Source organism: Pseudophryne corroboree, chromosome 8 (assembly GCF_028390025.1).
Source record: "Pseudophryne corroboree isolate aPseCor3 chromosome 8, aPseCor3.hap2, whole genome shotgun sequence".
Classification (NCBI taxonomy): domain Eukaryota; kingdom Metazoa; phylum Chordata; class Amphibia; order Anura; family Myobatrachidae; genus Pseudophryne; species Pseudophryne corroboree.
In genome coordinates, this window is record NC_086451.1 from 169,754,786 (window position 1) to 169,771,247 (window position 16,462).

General features: G+C 46.5%; 3 non-coding genes across 3 annotated transcripts; 1 reads left to right on the forward strand and 2 right to left on the reverse strand.

Moving 5' to 3' along the window:
• The first annotated feature begins 14,899 nt into the window (after positions 1–14,899).
• Positions 14,900–15,063, forward strand: LOC134950904 (U1 spliceosomal RNA). Its single transcript, XR_010183740.1, has one exon. It is a non-coding gene; the product is annotated as a U1 spliceosomal RNA (small nuclear RNA).
• A 403-nt stretch (positions 15,064–15,466) lies between these two features.
• LOC134952114 (U1 spliceosomal RNA) lies at positions 15,467–15,627 on the reverse strand. The gene has a single exon (XR_010184719.1). It is a non-coding gene; the product is annotated as a U1 spliceosomal RNA (small nuclear RNA).
• A 152-nt stretch (positions 15,628–15,779) lies between these two features.
• Positions 15,780–15,943, reverse strand: LOC134951380 (U1 spliceosomal RNA). Its single transcript, XR_010184131.1, has one exon. It is a non-coding gene; the product is annotated as a U1 spliceosomal RNA (small nuclear RNA).
• Between the last annotated feature and the right edge of the window lie 519 nt (positions 15,944–16,462).

Consider the following 16,462-nt stretch of genomic DNA (forward strand, 5'->3'; position numbering starts at 1 on the left):
CCTGACACCTGGACATACACCAACATTCCCACACCTGCATCTATACATACACATGCTGACACCTGGACATACACCAACATACAAGCACCTGCATCTATATATACACGCGCTGACAAATGGACATACACCGACGTACCCACACTTGCATCTATACATACATGCACTGACATCTGGACATACAAGCACCTGCATCTATACATACACGCGCTGACACCTGAACCTACACTGACGTTCCCACACCTGCATCTATACATACACATTCTGACACCTGGACATACACAGACGTACCCACACCTGCATCTATACATACACGCGTTGACACCTGGACGTACACTGACGTACACACACCTACATCTATATATGCATGGATGCAAATGTGGGTACGTCTGTATACGTCCAGTTGTTAGCATGTGTATGTATAGATGTTAGGTGTGGGTACATCAGTGTATGTCCAGGTGTCAGCACATGTATGTATAGATTCACATGTGGGTACGTTGGTGTACGTTTAGGGGTCAGCGTGTTTATGTATAGATGTTGGTGTGTGTATGTCAGTGTACGTACAGATATAGGTGTGTGTGTATGTATGTATGTATGTATGTATGTATGTATATGTATAGAGGAAGGTGTGATACATACATATAACACATACATGATAGATACATACATATATCACACACACGATAGATAGATAGATAGATAGATAGATAGAACACATACATACAAGATAGATACATACATACATACATGATAGATACATATATACACACACACACATACGATAGATAGATAGATAGATACATATATATATATATATATATATATATATCACAAACATATATGATTCATACATATATCACACTCACATACATGATACATACATGAGAAAGACCTGGGAAGGTGATGAGGCCCGGGCCCCCTGCTGATGTTGCGTTGAGGAAGGCAGTGTTCCAGGGCGGATGCCAGTCGGGGAGAGCGCCGCGCAGCCCGGGAAAAATACTGCTGAGGAGCTACATCTGGAAGAGCCCCAGGGAGGGAGAGTGTCACATGCCCCATCCTGCGCGGCACACTCTGCAGGCCTGCACATGGGAAGGGAGGTCTCTGGCCACACATACTCACCCTGCTGCTGAAGCCCCGCTGCTGTCCCCATCAGCGCTCTCCAGCGGGGAGCGGGGCCAGGATGAACCTCAACCTGTGAGAACTATCTTCATGATCAAGAGATCTCATATGCAAGATAAGTATGTGTTGGGAAAGGGCTGGGGAGGGCGGCTGCTCGGGCACACCCTCGTCAAGTTAAGGAGATTTAACTGAGGAAGCACAAGGGAACTCTCGTCTGGGGACAACAACTGCAGGGAGACCACATCTTTTCAGATGAACATGGGAGGGCGGAAGGCTGCCTAATACTGAAGCACCCTCAGACATTAAACCATATGCAACAACTATTGCAAGCATTCCTGGGGGAAGGTCTGCAGCAGACGGATTTGCATTCAGTGATGTCATCCAAGCAGTGGGCCAAAGTTGGCTGGAACCCTCATCTGTATATGAAAAGAGAAAAGGGGCATGCGGGGCATGGCGGTCTTTTGCGGCGCTTGGATAACCCCAAGTTTGCATTAAACACCCCCACCCTCCTTCGGTGTGGGGCTCATGTTGGCCATGCCCAAGCCCCTGAAGCATTCAAGCTGATTTCTTGCAGCAGCTGGGCTCTACAAGACAAGTAAAAGGGTGTGGGCCCTGCAGCACCACCGGTAGTTTGCATACACACATATATAGGACAGCATCTCTTATATGCCCCAGGGTCAATAAAATAGTATCCTTGTCTAGGCTATCCATCCCCTCAGATAAGGCATTTGTCCATGCCGCTACAGCACTACACACCCAGGTCGACGCAATTGCCGGTCTGAGTAAGGTACCTGAATGTGTATAAATGGACTTCAGGGTAATCTCCTGTTTGCGGTCAGCACACTCTTTGAGGGTAGCCGTATCCTGGGACGGGAGGGCTACCTTCTTGGATAAGCGTGTTAATGCTTTGTCCACCCTAGGGGAGGATTCCCATCGTAACCTATCCGTTGATGGGAAAGGATACGCCATAAGAATCCTTTTGGAAATCTGCAGTCTTTTATCTGGAGATTTCCAAGCTTTTTCACATAACTCGTTCAGCTCGTGTGAGGGGGGAAAGGTTACCTCAGGCTTCTTTCCCTTGTACATATGTACCCTCTTGTCAGCGACAGGGGGTTACTCTGTTATGTGCAAAACATTTTTTATTGCCATAATCATAAATCGAATGGATTTTGCCAATTTTGGCTGTAACTTTGCATCATCGTAATCGACACTGGAGTCAGAATCCGTGTCGGTATCTGTGTCAACAAACTGGGATAGTGGGCGCTTATGAGACCCTGACAGTCCCTGCAACATAGGATCAGGCATGGGTTGAGACCCTGACTGTCCCAAAGCTTCTGCCTTGTCTAATCTTTTGTGCAATGAGTTTACACTAGCATTTAAAACATTCCACATATCCATCCAATCAGCTGTCGGCAGAGAAACCACATTCATTTGCTCCCGCTCCTCTCTAATATAGCCTTCTTCCTCAGACATGTCGACACACGTGTACCGCCACACCACACACACAGGGAATGCTTTTTCTGAAGACAGTTTCCCCACAAGGCCCTTTGGAGAGACAGAGAGGGAGTATGCCAGCACACACCCCAGCGCTATATAACCAAGGAATAAAACAGTAACTTAATGTTTGCCCAGTAGTGCTGCTGTATGTAATTTGCGAATTATGTGCCCCCCCCCCCCTCTTTTCAACCCTCTTGTCTAACGTGGTATAAGCAGGGTAGAGTCCGGGGAGCTTCCTCTCAGCGGTGCTGTGGAGAAAAAATGGCGCTGGTGAGTGCTGAGGGAGAAGCCCCGCCCCCTCGGAGGCGGGCTTCTGTCCCGCTTAAACTGTAAAATTGGTGGGGGCTCATACATTTATACAGTGCCCAGCTGTATATATGTTATATTTTTGCGAAAGAGGTTTATATTGCTGCCCAGGGCGCCCCCCCTGCGCCCTGCACCCTTACAGTGACCGGAGTATGTGAGGTGTATGGGAGCAAAGGCACACAGCTGCAGTGCTGTGCGTTACCTCAGTGAAGATCATGAAGTCTTCTGCCGCCTCTGAAGTCTTCTTTTCTTCTCATACTCACCCGGCTTCTATCTTCCGGCTCTGCGAGGGGGACGGCGGCGCGGCTCTGGGACGGACGGCGAGGGTGAGATCCTGCGTACCAATCCCTCTGGAGCTAATGGTGTCCAGTAGCCTAAGAAGCAGGACCTTGCAACTCAGAGAGTAGGGCTGCTTCTCTCCCCTCAGTCCCTCGATGAGGGAGTCTGTTGCCAGCAGTGCTCCCTGAAAATTAAAAACCTAACAAAATACTTTCTGTCAGAAAGCTCAGGAGAGCTCCTGAAAAGCACCCAGTCTCCACTGGGCACAGTATCAAACTGAGGTCTGGAGGAGGGGCATAGAGGGAGGAGCCAGTGCACACCCAGAACTAAAGTCTTTCTTAAAGTGCCCATGTCTCCTGCGGAGCCCGTCTATCCCCATGGTCCTTACGGAGTCCCCAGCATCCTCTAGGACGTTAGAGAAAATAGGATTTTAATACCTACTGGTAAATCCTTTTCTCTTATTCCGTAGAGGATGCTGGGCACCCGTCCCAGTGCGTACTGTGTCTGCAGTTATTAAATGGCCCTTAACTCCAGAACATTTATGTGGAGACAACTTTCCTGACTTGACCATCTTCCTTGGATGTTTTCCCCCTGTGTGACTGCTCCCCAGCCTCGGAGGGTTGCATCCGTGGTCCCTAGGATCCCGTCCTGGATCCCAAACCATCGCCCCTCTAGGTGGTGAGAACTGTGCAGCCACCAATGGAGTGAGATTCTGGTCTTGGAAGACAGGATTATCCTCCGGTGCATGTGTAGGTGGGATCCGGACCACTTGTCCAACAGGTCCCACTGGAACACTCTGGCATGGAGCCTGCCAAACTGAATGGCCTCGTAGGCCGCAACCATCTTCCCCAGCAACCGAATGCATTGATGGATTAACACTCTTGCTGGTTTCAGAATTTGTTTGACCAGACTCTGGATCTCCAGAGCCATTCCACTAGAAGAAAACCTCTTCTGTGTCCAGTATCACTCCCAAAAACAACAACCGCGTCATTAGGACCAACTGCGATTTTGGCAAGTTTAGGAGCCAACCATGTTGTTAAAGAACTGTCAGGGAGAGTAGATGTTTTGCACCAACTGGTACCGGGATCTCGCCTTTATCAGGAGATCATCCAAGTACGGGATAATTGTGACTCCTTGCTTGCGAAGGAGAACCATCATTTCCGCCATCACCCTGGTGAAAATCCTCGGAGCCGTGGACAGACCAAACGGCAACGTCTGAAATTGGTAATGACAATCCTGAATTGCAAACCTCAGGTAGCTTGATGCAGTGGCTAAATGGGAACATGTAAGTAGGCATCCTTTATGTCTACCAAAACCATGAAATCTCCTTTATCCCCCGGACTGGAGATCACTACCCTGAGAGATTCCATCTTGAAATTGAATTTCTTTAGGTAGAAATTAAGGGATTTCAGATTTAAGATTGGTCTGACTGAGCCGTCCGGCTTCGGGACCACGAAGAGGCTTGAATAAAAACCTTCTCCCTGCTGACTAAGGCTGATTTGAACAATCGGTGAGGGGGAACTTCTTGAAACCCCAGTTTGTACCCTTGGGACACTATTTGTAAAACCCACGAGTCCAGGTCCGAATGAATCCAGAACTGACTGAAGAGTTTTAGACGTGCCCCCCAGTGGCTGAACTAGCGAGCAGTGGGCCCATGTGCGACAAAATGGCTTGGGCCCCCCCCCCCCATCCCATCCCATCCAAGTCCACCCCCTCACCCCTGGAGAGGATCTGGTGAGGGGGGCCTGCTCAGGGAAGTGGATACCTAGCAACAGTGCCGTAACTAGACATTTTAGCAGTGTGTGCAAGAAACGGCATTGGAGCCCCACCCCTGCATGCAAAACAGGGGCAGTGCGCGCCGTAGGCGCGCGCAAAAAAACATAGTGGCGTGGCTTCGTGGTTAAGGGGTGTGGCCACAAAATAATACCAATTCATAAAACGGTGCACAGTAGTCTCCATTATTCAAATTACGCCGCACAGTAGCACCAGGTAGAGACCCTTTTACACCTTACGGCGGACAGATTCCTCTTTTTACACATTACAGCAGACAGCGTCCTCTTTTTACACATTACAGCAGACAGCGTCCCCTTTTTACACATTACGGCAGACAGCATCCCCCTTTTTTACACAACGGCAGACAGTGTGCCCTTGTTACACATAGCGGCAGACAGCGTACATTTTTTTCACATAACGGCAGACAGCCTGCCCTTGTTAAACATAGCGGCAGACAGCGTACACTTTTTACACATAACGGCAGACAGCCTGCCCTTGTTAAACATAGCGGCAGACAGCGTACACTTTTTTCACATAACAGCAGTCAGCCTGCCCTTGTTACACATAATGGCAGACATCGTACACTTTTTACACATTACAGCAGACAGCTTGCCCTTGTTACACATTACAGCAGACAGCTTGCCCTTGTTACACATTATGGCAGACAGCGTGCCCTTGTTACACATTACGGCAGACAGCATCCCCCTTGTTACACATTACGGCAGGCAGATTCCCCCTTGTTACACATTGCGGCAAGCAGATTCCCCCTTTTTACACATTGCGGCAAGCAGCTTCCCCCTTTTTACACATTGCGGCAGGCAGATTCCCCCTTTTTACACATTGCGGCAGGCAGTCCCCCTTTTTACACATAGCTGCAGGCAGATTCCCCCTTTTTACACATAGCGGCAGGCAGATTCCCCCTTTTTACACATTGCGGCAGGCAGTCCCCCTTTTTACACATAGCTGCAGGCAGATTCCCCCTTTTAACACATAGCTGCAGGCAGATTCCCCCCTTTTACACATAGCTGCAGGCAGATTCCCCCTTTTTACACATAGCGGCAGGCAGATTCCCCCTTTTTACACATAGCGGCAGGCAGATTCCCCCTTTTTACACATAGCGGCAGGCAGATTCCCCCTTTTTACACATAGCGGCAGGCAGTCCCAAGAAAGAAAGAGAAGAAAGAAAGAAAGAAAGAAAGAAAGAAAGAAAGAAAGAAAGAAAGAAAGAAAGAAAGAAAGAAAGAAAGAAAGAAAGAAAGAAAGAAGAATTATACTTACCCTCTCCGCTGGCTCAGGCTCCTCGTGCAGCTTGACGATTCCCGGGCAGTAGAGAAGGAGGAGGAGGGAGGTGGAGGAGGGAGCCGCAGCAGCGCTGTGTTATTGGTGGAGGCGCTGCTGCTGCTGCCCCTCTGCTTCACTATAGGCTGTTCTCGGAAGACAGCCTATAGTGAAGCAGAGGGGCAGCAGCAGCGCCTCCACCAGTAACAAAGCGCTGCTGCGGCTCCTTCCTTCACCTCCCTCCTCCTCCTCCTCTCCCCCGTGCCGCTGCTCCTCTCATCTCCAAGCGACCCTCCTCCCTCTTCGTGTGTTACAGAGGTGGCAGCGTGTCTGGTGCTGCGGCTGCTGCCCGTAGTGCCCTGGCCTGATCTGTTCGTTACGACGGGCGGGCGGCGGGAGTCGCAGGACGCAGACCCGACGGGAGCGCTGGTGTGCGGCTGCGGCATGATACAATGAGTCATTGTGACTCATTGTAATGCCGGCGGCTGTGGGCCCTTGAGTGCGGCGGGGCCCCAGTGCAATGCACTGCCTGCCCTGCCAGTAGTTCCGCCCCTGGTGCCCCCCACTGGTGTGGGCTCCTGCAAGAGAGCCCCAGCGTCATGCAGTGGATTTGGCAGAAGCAGAGGACTCTGCTCCTGCGATCTTGAAGAGGCTTCTTGGAGTCAGCATCAGCATTCCCTTGGTGAATCCACAATGCCCTCCTATCCGAGACTGCCATGAAATTGGCCCGTGAGCACTTGTGCCCGGTGTAGGATTTTTAAATATGTGTAGTTTACTGTATGCAAGGGTTTAAAACCTTTTAGGAACTGATATCTAAGGTGTATTACATGTAGTTTAAAAAAAACAAAAAAGGTTTATTTTATGGCAGTAGTTTCCAAACTGGGGTTCTTGCACTGGTAGCATAGTTTGGTGGTCCAGGACCAATTAAAATTATTTATACTTTATTAAATTGCCAAAACCATTCCCTCACAACATAACTGAACCTGAGGATGACATGCTATAAACACAATTTACTTAATTTTATATTTTTTTCTGAATTTCTCAATAAAAAAAACTTTGGCCTAGGGGTGCCGTGAAACAAATTTTGATACTATTTATTTATATAGTGCTCTTTCTCCAACAGGACTCAAGGCGCTTGAGATATGGCTTCTGGAACTGAACACAGGATTCTAAATGTGGCTGTACCAAGGACCTATACAGTGGCATTACAGGTTGAGTATCCCTTATCCAAAATGCTTGGGACCAGAGGAATTTTGGATATTGGATTTTTCTGTATTTTGGAATAATTGCATACCATAACGAGATATTATGGTGATGGGACCTAAATCTAAGCACAGAATGCATTTATGTTTCATATATACCATATACACACAGCCTGAAGGTCATTTTAGCCAATATTTTTTATAACTTTGTGCATTAAACAAAGTGTGTGTACATTCACAGAATTCATTTATGTGTCATATACACCTTATACACACAGTCTGAAGTTCATTTAATACAATATTTTTAATAACTTTGAGTATTAAACAAAGTTTGTGTACACTGAGCCATCAAAAAACAAAGGTTTCACTATCTCAGTCTCACTCAAAAAAGTCCGTATTTCGGAATATTCCGTATTTCGGAATATTTGGATATGGGATACTCAACCTGTATTACTTTTTTCTGCTACTGGTTCTTTACCTATGCAAACAAGCATCTGACTTGCCTTTCCTATTGCTTTGTTACATTGCTCACCTGAAATAGTAATACTTAGATAGCTTTCCTCTTGCCATTATAATGCCCTTAATATTATAGTTAGCCTTTGTATTTTTGAGACGTGTATGATTTTGCATTTTTTGGCATTAAATGTTGCCATGTTCTTGACCATTCCTCTAGTCCAGGGGCGGAACTGCCAGAGACAACGGAGTCAGTTGCCGCCGGGCTCCAGCCCTAAAGGGGCTTCCTCCATTGCCCTCCGGCTGTTACGTGCCCTTCCTACTAAATAGACAAAGGCGCTACCAGCAGGGTCTCGCAGTTTGTACATTCCATGCCGTAACACCCTGCTTTCCACCTTTTTAAAGACCCAGCCCAGCAGCCTCGCCGCTGCCACCACCGCTAGCTGCAGCACTGCCAGCGGTGGGGTGCCCCTGCTTCTTCTCACACCACAGATAGCTGGGCAGCACTGCAACTGCCTGCCTGATTGCTCCGCCCCCTTCCGGCTCCCAAGCACCTCTGCTGCCCAGTGATCCAGGAGCCTGCTGCTAGGAAGAAGTGGCCGAGCTTCAGCAAGCGAGTCTGGACACTGGCGGAGGAAGCCATGATAACCAGATAATGGGGAGTGGAGAGCCAGTTCCAAGGTAATACTTTATACAGCTGGTTGAGATCCTGGTCGGTGGATATGGATTCCAAGAAAACCCTGGAGGTGCTTCCTTTCAAGGGAGACACTCTCTTTGGAGAAGACCTCAATAAGATTGTAGCTGATCTGGCTACTGCTAAAACAGCTTGCCTACCTAGTATGACTCCTACCACGCAGAAGGCTAAAAGTACTTTCCCTTGGCCCTTTCATCCTCAAGGTAAAGCGTACCCAAGGTCAGGCATACCCAAAGCAAGCTCATGCTTCCAGACCTGCCAAGCCCAGACTGAAGCAAGCCTGGGCTGCCCATCAGCCTGCTTCCAAAACAGACAAGCCTGCCGCATGACGGTGCAGGCCTCCCTCTGGGGGATCCCAGGGTGGGGGGCCCGACTTCTAGGTTTGGCATAATTCTAAGCTAGAGAATTCTGTTTGGAGCTCACCTTGTACTTTGTGAAGAAATAATCAGCATTGTGGCTGAGCAGATACATGTAGTGTGTGGCTGCAAACTGCATGGATCTGCTGCGTTGTAATGCTGATACTTTTTTTTTCAAAGTACCAATAGCTTCATATAATGTTCACAATTTTTATGCAGGATCAAATAGCTCAATAGGTAGGGTGTTTGATTAGAATTCAACAGGTTATAGGTTTGAATCCTGGGTATGGTAGTTTGAGATGTGTTATTTAATAAAGTATGTTGTTCTGACTGCCGGCATCCTATCACCTGGGATATCATACTAAATAAATGGAGTTGATCAATTTTTTTTTATTTTTTTTTTAAACTAGGGACAATTTCCAGATACTTTTCTTTATAACTGAGATTGCCCCCTGGAACTTCACATCAGTTGACAACTATGCATGAGTGGGCAGTGCTTGCTCTGGATCTGCCCACCCATTTATGTGCCGTCATAAAAGAAAGCACAACTGACAGTTATCCTGGGCGTACACTACACAATTATCTGTCAGGCTATCTATCCAGTCTGGATGGATGGAATGAAAATCTGGTAATGTATAGGAGCAAATGTCAATTAACCATTTGCTCCCAAACACTAGAAAAGTGGTCAAAAATGGTCATTACACAAATTGGTTAAACCCAAAATTTAACCAATTTGTTTAGGGGACCATTTTTGTCCATTTTCTAGTGTTTGAGAGTAAATCGTTGATAGTCATTTGCTCACATAGATAACCGGATTTCTATTCCAACCAGCCAGTGTTGGAGATATGGTCTGCCAGATTACATAATGCATACCAGAGCCATAACTAGACTTTTTGGTGCCCTGTGACAGATAATTATATGCCCCCCCCCCCCTCCCCATTTTTGCAATATGGACAAAAGGCGCATGCCTTGTGGGGAAGGGGCATAACAAGATTGGTCTCAGAGAAAGCACATGAGATATGAAGATATATCTAGTATACTTGACACTCAATGGTTTGTGGTATTGCCGGGGTGCCCTCCTTAAATGCATATACAGTCACACATGGCGTGTTTGTGCAAATGGCATATCAGCAGTCAGCACTAACTGGTGACATGCCATTTGTACAAGTAAGCCATGTGTGACTAGTATATAAACATACTTTATTAAATAACACCTCAAACTATCATACCCAGGATTCAAACCTATAACCTGTTGAATTCTAATCAAATACCCTACCCATTGAGCTACTTGATCCTGCATCTATTCTAACCTCCAAAAACAGATTCAGTTGCATTTTCCAACGTGTTTTGTTTGCGCCTTTGCAAATGTCTTACATCGACAAACTTATTTAGTACTATTTTGCAAATAGGGTTACATTGTCGCAACATTGTGTTCCCTAATTGCTTGATTTTTTTAAATGCAACAATTGATAAAGACACCTGATAATTGCTCTGTGGAGTCTTATTTTGTGTCTACTTCTTATCTACATTTAATTCCCTACCTCTAATCAAGGCATTTTTAAATGCTGGGGGCTGCCAGGACGTGAGGCCTACCTAGACTTTAGATCTGAATTTGAATGTACTTGTGAACTAACTTAATTTCCTACTTCTAAATTCATTCCTAAATTCACTACTTACATTTATCCTGTAGTTGGGCATTTTGAGCCTTCAATTGTGGGCATTGTTTTGTGTCCAAACCAGCAGCTGGTGGTGTGCATTTGCTGGAAAGGCATCGAAGACCTCCGATATGCTGCATCTCCTGATGTGTGTCTCCCTCAAGTGGCTGTCAGCAAATGCATGCTAGACACCCCATTCCAAGCTGATTGTGACATCACGGAACATGCATCATAGAACAGGCATGCTAGAATATGGGTCTTCAACCTGCGACCCTCCAGCTGCTGTGGAACTACATATACCAGCATGCCCTGCCTCAGTTTTAGCATACCTTAATAGCAAAACTGTGGCAGGGCATGCTGGGATGTGTAGTTTCACAGCAGCTGGAGGGCCACAGGATGAAGACCCATGTGCTAGAGCCAAGCCGCAGGTACATTGAATGCTAGCAAGCTGAATGTTTAAATCATTTTTGTTCCGCAGCATTCCAATGCGGAAGATTCCATGGAACCAGAGATTATTCCATTGAGAAGGACATGCTGCCTGGATGACTGCACTGTGCAAATTAAATCACGGAGCCAGTTGGCTTGTGGGTGGCTCTGGTGACTGGGTGGTTGGGTGGGCGGCGTGTCGGAGGTGGAGCACATGCAAATGAATGTGTATCATCCAGCTAGTGAGAGTGAAAACTCATGCAGGAGTGTGCCTGCTTGTCAGTGGGTTATGCACCTTGCCAGGCGTCAAATCTACATGGAGCAGCTGGAGGGGACAAGAGCAGGTTTGCAAAATATAGATAGAAGAGCATATATGCTGGCGCATTCTCCATGATTGTGTCAGCTTATGTTTTGGTGCACTGCACTTTCCTTCACTAAGTTTTAGCCATTTTGGTTAAATGCAAGTGTAGTTGCTTCTCGCCCTTTTGGCTGTGATCTTGTATCGTGGTTGAAGAGTCTGCTGGAGGGATTGTTTTCTTCATTGGCGAGAGACTGAAGATATTCCAGGATGGAAGGCTTGGGAACACTATCCGTTTTTCAGTTGTGGAAGAGTTGAAAGACCGGATTGGACTACATTCTATAGTAAAGGATATCTTTGTATTTATTAATCCTCCCTTTATATGTGTCTGTCTTTCAATAAAGCTTCGGGCTTGTGATTCCCTCACCCTCTTACACTCCACACACATAGCCTTATTAACTGTTGTATTATTGTATTGTTTAAATGTATAGTGCAGTTCATGATTTATAGTGTAGGCTGGCCTGTGCTGTAGTTCTTGAACTGTACTATACCGACAGCATTTGTATTGTGTTTTGGCTGTGCTGCAAAACGGTACTTATGTGTGTAATGTTTATGTATGTTTTTTTGCTTCTTTATGTCAATAAAGACTGCTTTTTCAATCCAATATCTGAAAACAATCAATGTTTATCTTTGATGGCAATAGAAGTGGTATGATATTTGCTGCTTTTGAAAGGCAATATCTGATATGTCCCCTATCTGGGAACCATATATTAAATGGCTTTTCAGAAAAGGGAGATGGGAGAAGAACTTTCAGTACTTGTAGGACCGATGCTCATTTCCTATTCTAGCCTCCAAAAACAGATTCAGTTGCATTTTCCAGCGTGTTTTGGATGCGCCTTTGCAAATGTCTTACATCGACAAACTTATTTAGTACTATTTTGCAAATAGGGTTACATTGTTGCAACATTGTGTTCCCTAATTGCTTGATTTTTTAAATGCAACAATTGATAAAGACACCTGATAACTGCTCTGTGGAGTCTTATTTTGTGTCTACTTCTTATCTACATTTAATTCTCTACCTCTAATCAAGGCATTTTTAAATGCTGGGGGCTGCCAGGACGTGAGGCCTACCTAGACTTTAGATCTGAATTTGAATGTACTTGTGAACTAACTTAATTTCCTACTTCTAAATTCATTCCTAAATTCACTACTTACATGAATCCTGTAGTTGGGCATTTTGGGACTTCGATTGTGGGCATTGTTTTGTGTCCAGACCAGCAGCAGGTGGTGTGCATTTGCTGGAAAGGCATCGAAGACCTCCGATATGCTGCATCTCCTGATGTGTGTCTCCCTCAAGTGTCTGTCAGCAAATGCCTGCTAGACACCCCATTCCAAGCTGATTGTGACATCACGGTACATGCATCATAGAACAGGCATGCTAGAACATGGGTCTTCAACCTGCGACCCTCCAGCTGCTGTGGAACTACACATCCCAGCATGCCCTGCCTCAGTTTTAGCATACCTTAATAGCAAAACTGTGGCAGGGCATGCTGGGATGTGTAGTTTCACAGCAGCTGGAGGGCCACAGGATGAAGACCCATGTGCTAGAGCCAAGCCGCAGGTACATTGAATGCTAGCAAGCTGAATGTTTAAATCCTTTTTGTTCCGCAGCATTCCAATGCGGAAGATTCCATGGAACCAGAGATTATTCCATTGAGAAGGACATGCTGCCTGGATGACTGCACTGTGCAAATTAAGTCACGGAGCCAGTTGGCTTGTGGGTGGCTCTGGTGACTGGGTGGTTGGGTGGGCGGTGTGTCGGAGGTGGAGCACATGCAAATGAATGTGTATCATCCAGCTAGTGAGAGTGAAAACTCATGCAGGAGTGTGCCTGCTTGTCAGTGGGTTATGCACCTTGCCAGACGTCAAATCTACATGGAGCAGCTGGAGGGGACAAGAGCAGGTTTGCAAAATATAGATAGAAGAGCATATATGCTGGCGCATTCTCCATGATTGTGTCAGCTTATGTTTTGGTGCACTGCACTTTCCTCCACTAAGTTTTAGCTATTTTGGTTAAACGCAAGTGTAGTTGCTTCTCGCCCTTTTGGCTGTGATCTTGTATCGTGGTTAAAGAGTCTGCTGAAGGGATTGTTTTCTTCATTGGCAAAAGACCAAAGATATTCCAGGATGGAAGGCTTGGGAACACTATCCGTTTTTCAGTTGTGGAAGAGTTGAAAGACCGGATTGAATTACATTCTATAGTAAAGGATATCTTTGTATTTATTAATCCTCCCTTTATATGTGTCTGTCTTTCAATAAAGCTTCGGGCTTGTGATTCCCTCACCCTCTTACACTCCACACCCATAGCCTTATTAACTGTTGTATTATTGTATTGTTTAAATGTATAGTGCAGTTCATGATTTATAGTGTAGGCTGGCCTGTGCTGTAGTTCTTGAACTGTACTATACCGACAGCATTTGTATTGTGTTTTGGCTGTGCTGCAACACGGTACTTATGTGTGTAATGTTTATGTATGTTTTTTTGCTTCTTTATGTCAATAAAGACTGCTTTTTCAATCCAATATCTGAAAACAATCAATGTTTATCTTTGATGGCAATAGAAGTGGTATGATATTTGCTGCTTTTGAAAGGCAATATCTGATATGTCCCCTATCTGGGAACCATATATTAAATGGCTTTTCAGAAAAGGGAGATGGGAGAAGAGCTTTCAGTACTTGTAGGACCAATGCTCATTTCCTATTCTAGCCTCCAAAAACAGATTCAGTTGCATTTTCCAGCGTGTTTTGGATGCGCCTTTGCAAATGTCTTACATCGACAAACTTATTTAGTACTATTTTGCAAATAGGGTTACATTGTTGCAACATTGTGTTCCCTAATTGCTTGATTTTTTAAATGCAACAATTGATAAAGACACCTGATAACTGCTCTGTGGAGTCTTATTTTGCGTCTACTTCTTATCTCCACTATTCTGACTTCTCCTGTCTGCTTACTTTGTGCCTTCCAACGCACAATGCGAACTACAGGTAGTGCTGCAGGGCCCACACCCTTTTAGTTGCCTTACAGAGCAGCTCTGGAGCTATTACAGTGCCCAGCTGCTGCAAGTAATCAGCTTGAATGCTTCAGGGGCTGGGGCATAGCCAACATGAGCCCCACACCGAAGTAGGGTGGAGGTGTTTAATGCGAACTAGGGGTCATCCAAGCGCCGCAAAAGGCCGCCATGCCCTGCACGCCCCTTTTCTCTTTTCATATGCAGACGAGGGTTGAAGCCAACTTTGACCCACTGCTTGGATGACATCACCATATGCAAATCCATCTGCTGCAGGCCTTCCCCCAGGAATGCTTGCACTAGTTGTTGCATTTTGTTTGTTGTTTGGGGGTGCTTCAGTATTAGGTAGCCTTCTGCCCTCCCATGTTCATCTGAAAATATGTGTTCTCCCTGCAGTTGTTGTCCCCAGATGAGAGTTCCCTTGTGCTGCCTCAGTTGAATCTCCTTTACTTGACAGAGATGTGCCTGAGCAGCGGCCCTCCCCAGCCCTATCCCAAATCATACTTATTTTGCATAGGAGATACCATGGTCATGAAGATTGTTCTCCCAGGGTGAGGTTCATTCATTGCATTCTGGGTATGCTGACCCCTGTGATTTCCACAAATGTGGGAAACTCGACTGCATTATTTGTGGTAGTGGGGGGCTGTGTTTGTGCTTTCCTCTGGACAAAGTTGGCTTCAACCCTTGTCTGCATATGAAAAGAGAAAAGGGGCGTGCAGGGCATGGCAGCCTTTTGCGGCGCTTGGATGACCCCTAGCTCGCATTAAACACCTCCACCCTCCTTCGGTGTGGGGCTCATGTTGGCTATGCCCCAGCCCCTGAAGCATTCAAGCTGATTTCTTGCAGCAGCTGGGCACTGTAACAGCTCCAGAGCTGCTCTGTAAGGCAAATAAAAGGGTGTGGGACCTGCAGCACTACCTGTAGTTCGCATTGTGCGTTGGAAGGCAAAAAGTAAGCAGACGGGAGAAGTCAGGATAGTGCGCAAGGGCATAGAAGGGAGGGGCTCAAGAAAAGAGAAGTGGAAACAGACAGCAAACTAGGCTGGAGAGAGACCTGAGACAAAGAGATCTGAATTATACGAGAGCCGACCAGGGGAACACAAATTATGCAGTCAAGTTTCCCACATTTGGGGAAATCGCAGGAGCAGCACACCCAGAGTGCAATGGGTGAGCCTTGCCCTGGGAGAAGCACCTTCATGATCATAGTATCTCACCTGGCAGGTAAGTAGGAGTTGGGCTAGAGCTGGGGAGGGTCGCTGCTCGGGCACCCCCTTCTCAAGTGAAGGAGATCCAACTGAGGCAGCACAAGGAAACTCTTGAAAGAAGAACAAGGCTAGAGGAAGATCTGAGACAAAGAAATCTGACTTTTACCAGAGCTGACCAGAGGAAAGCACAAACACAGTCACTCACTACCACAAATAATGCAGTCAAGTTTCCCACATTTGGGGAAATCACAGGGGTCAGCATACCCAGAATGCAATGAATGAACCTCACCCTGGGAGAACAATCTTCATGACCATGGTATCTCCTATGCAAAATAAGTATGATTTGGGATAGGGCTGGGGAGGGCCGCTGCTCAGGCACATCTCTGTCAAGTAAAGGAGATTCAACTGAGGCAGCACAAGGGAACTCTCATCTGGGGACAACAACTGCAGGGAGAACACATATTTTCAGATGAACATGGGAGGGCAGAAGGCTGCCTAATACTGAAGCACCCCCAAACAACAAACCAAATGCAACAACTAGTACAAGCATTCCTGGGGGAAGGTCTGCAGAAGACGGATTTGCATACGGTGATGTCATCCAAGCAGTGGGCCAAAGTTGGCTGGAACCCTCATCTGCATATGAAAAGAGAAAAGGGGTATGCAGGGCATGGCGGCCTTTTGCGGCGCTTGGATGACCCCTAGTTCGCATTAAATACCCCCACCCTCCTTCTGTGTGGGGCTCATGTTGGCCATGCCCCAGCCCCTGAAGCATTCAAGCTGATTTCTTGCAGCAGCTGGGCACTGTAACAGCTCCAGAGCTGCTCTGTAAGGCAAGTAAAAGGGTGTAGGCCCTGCAGCA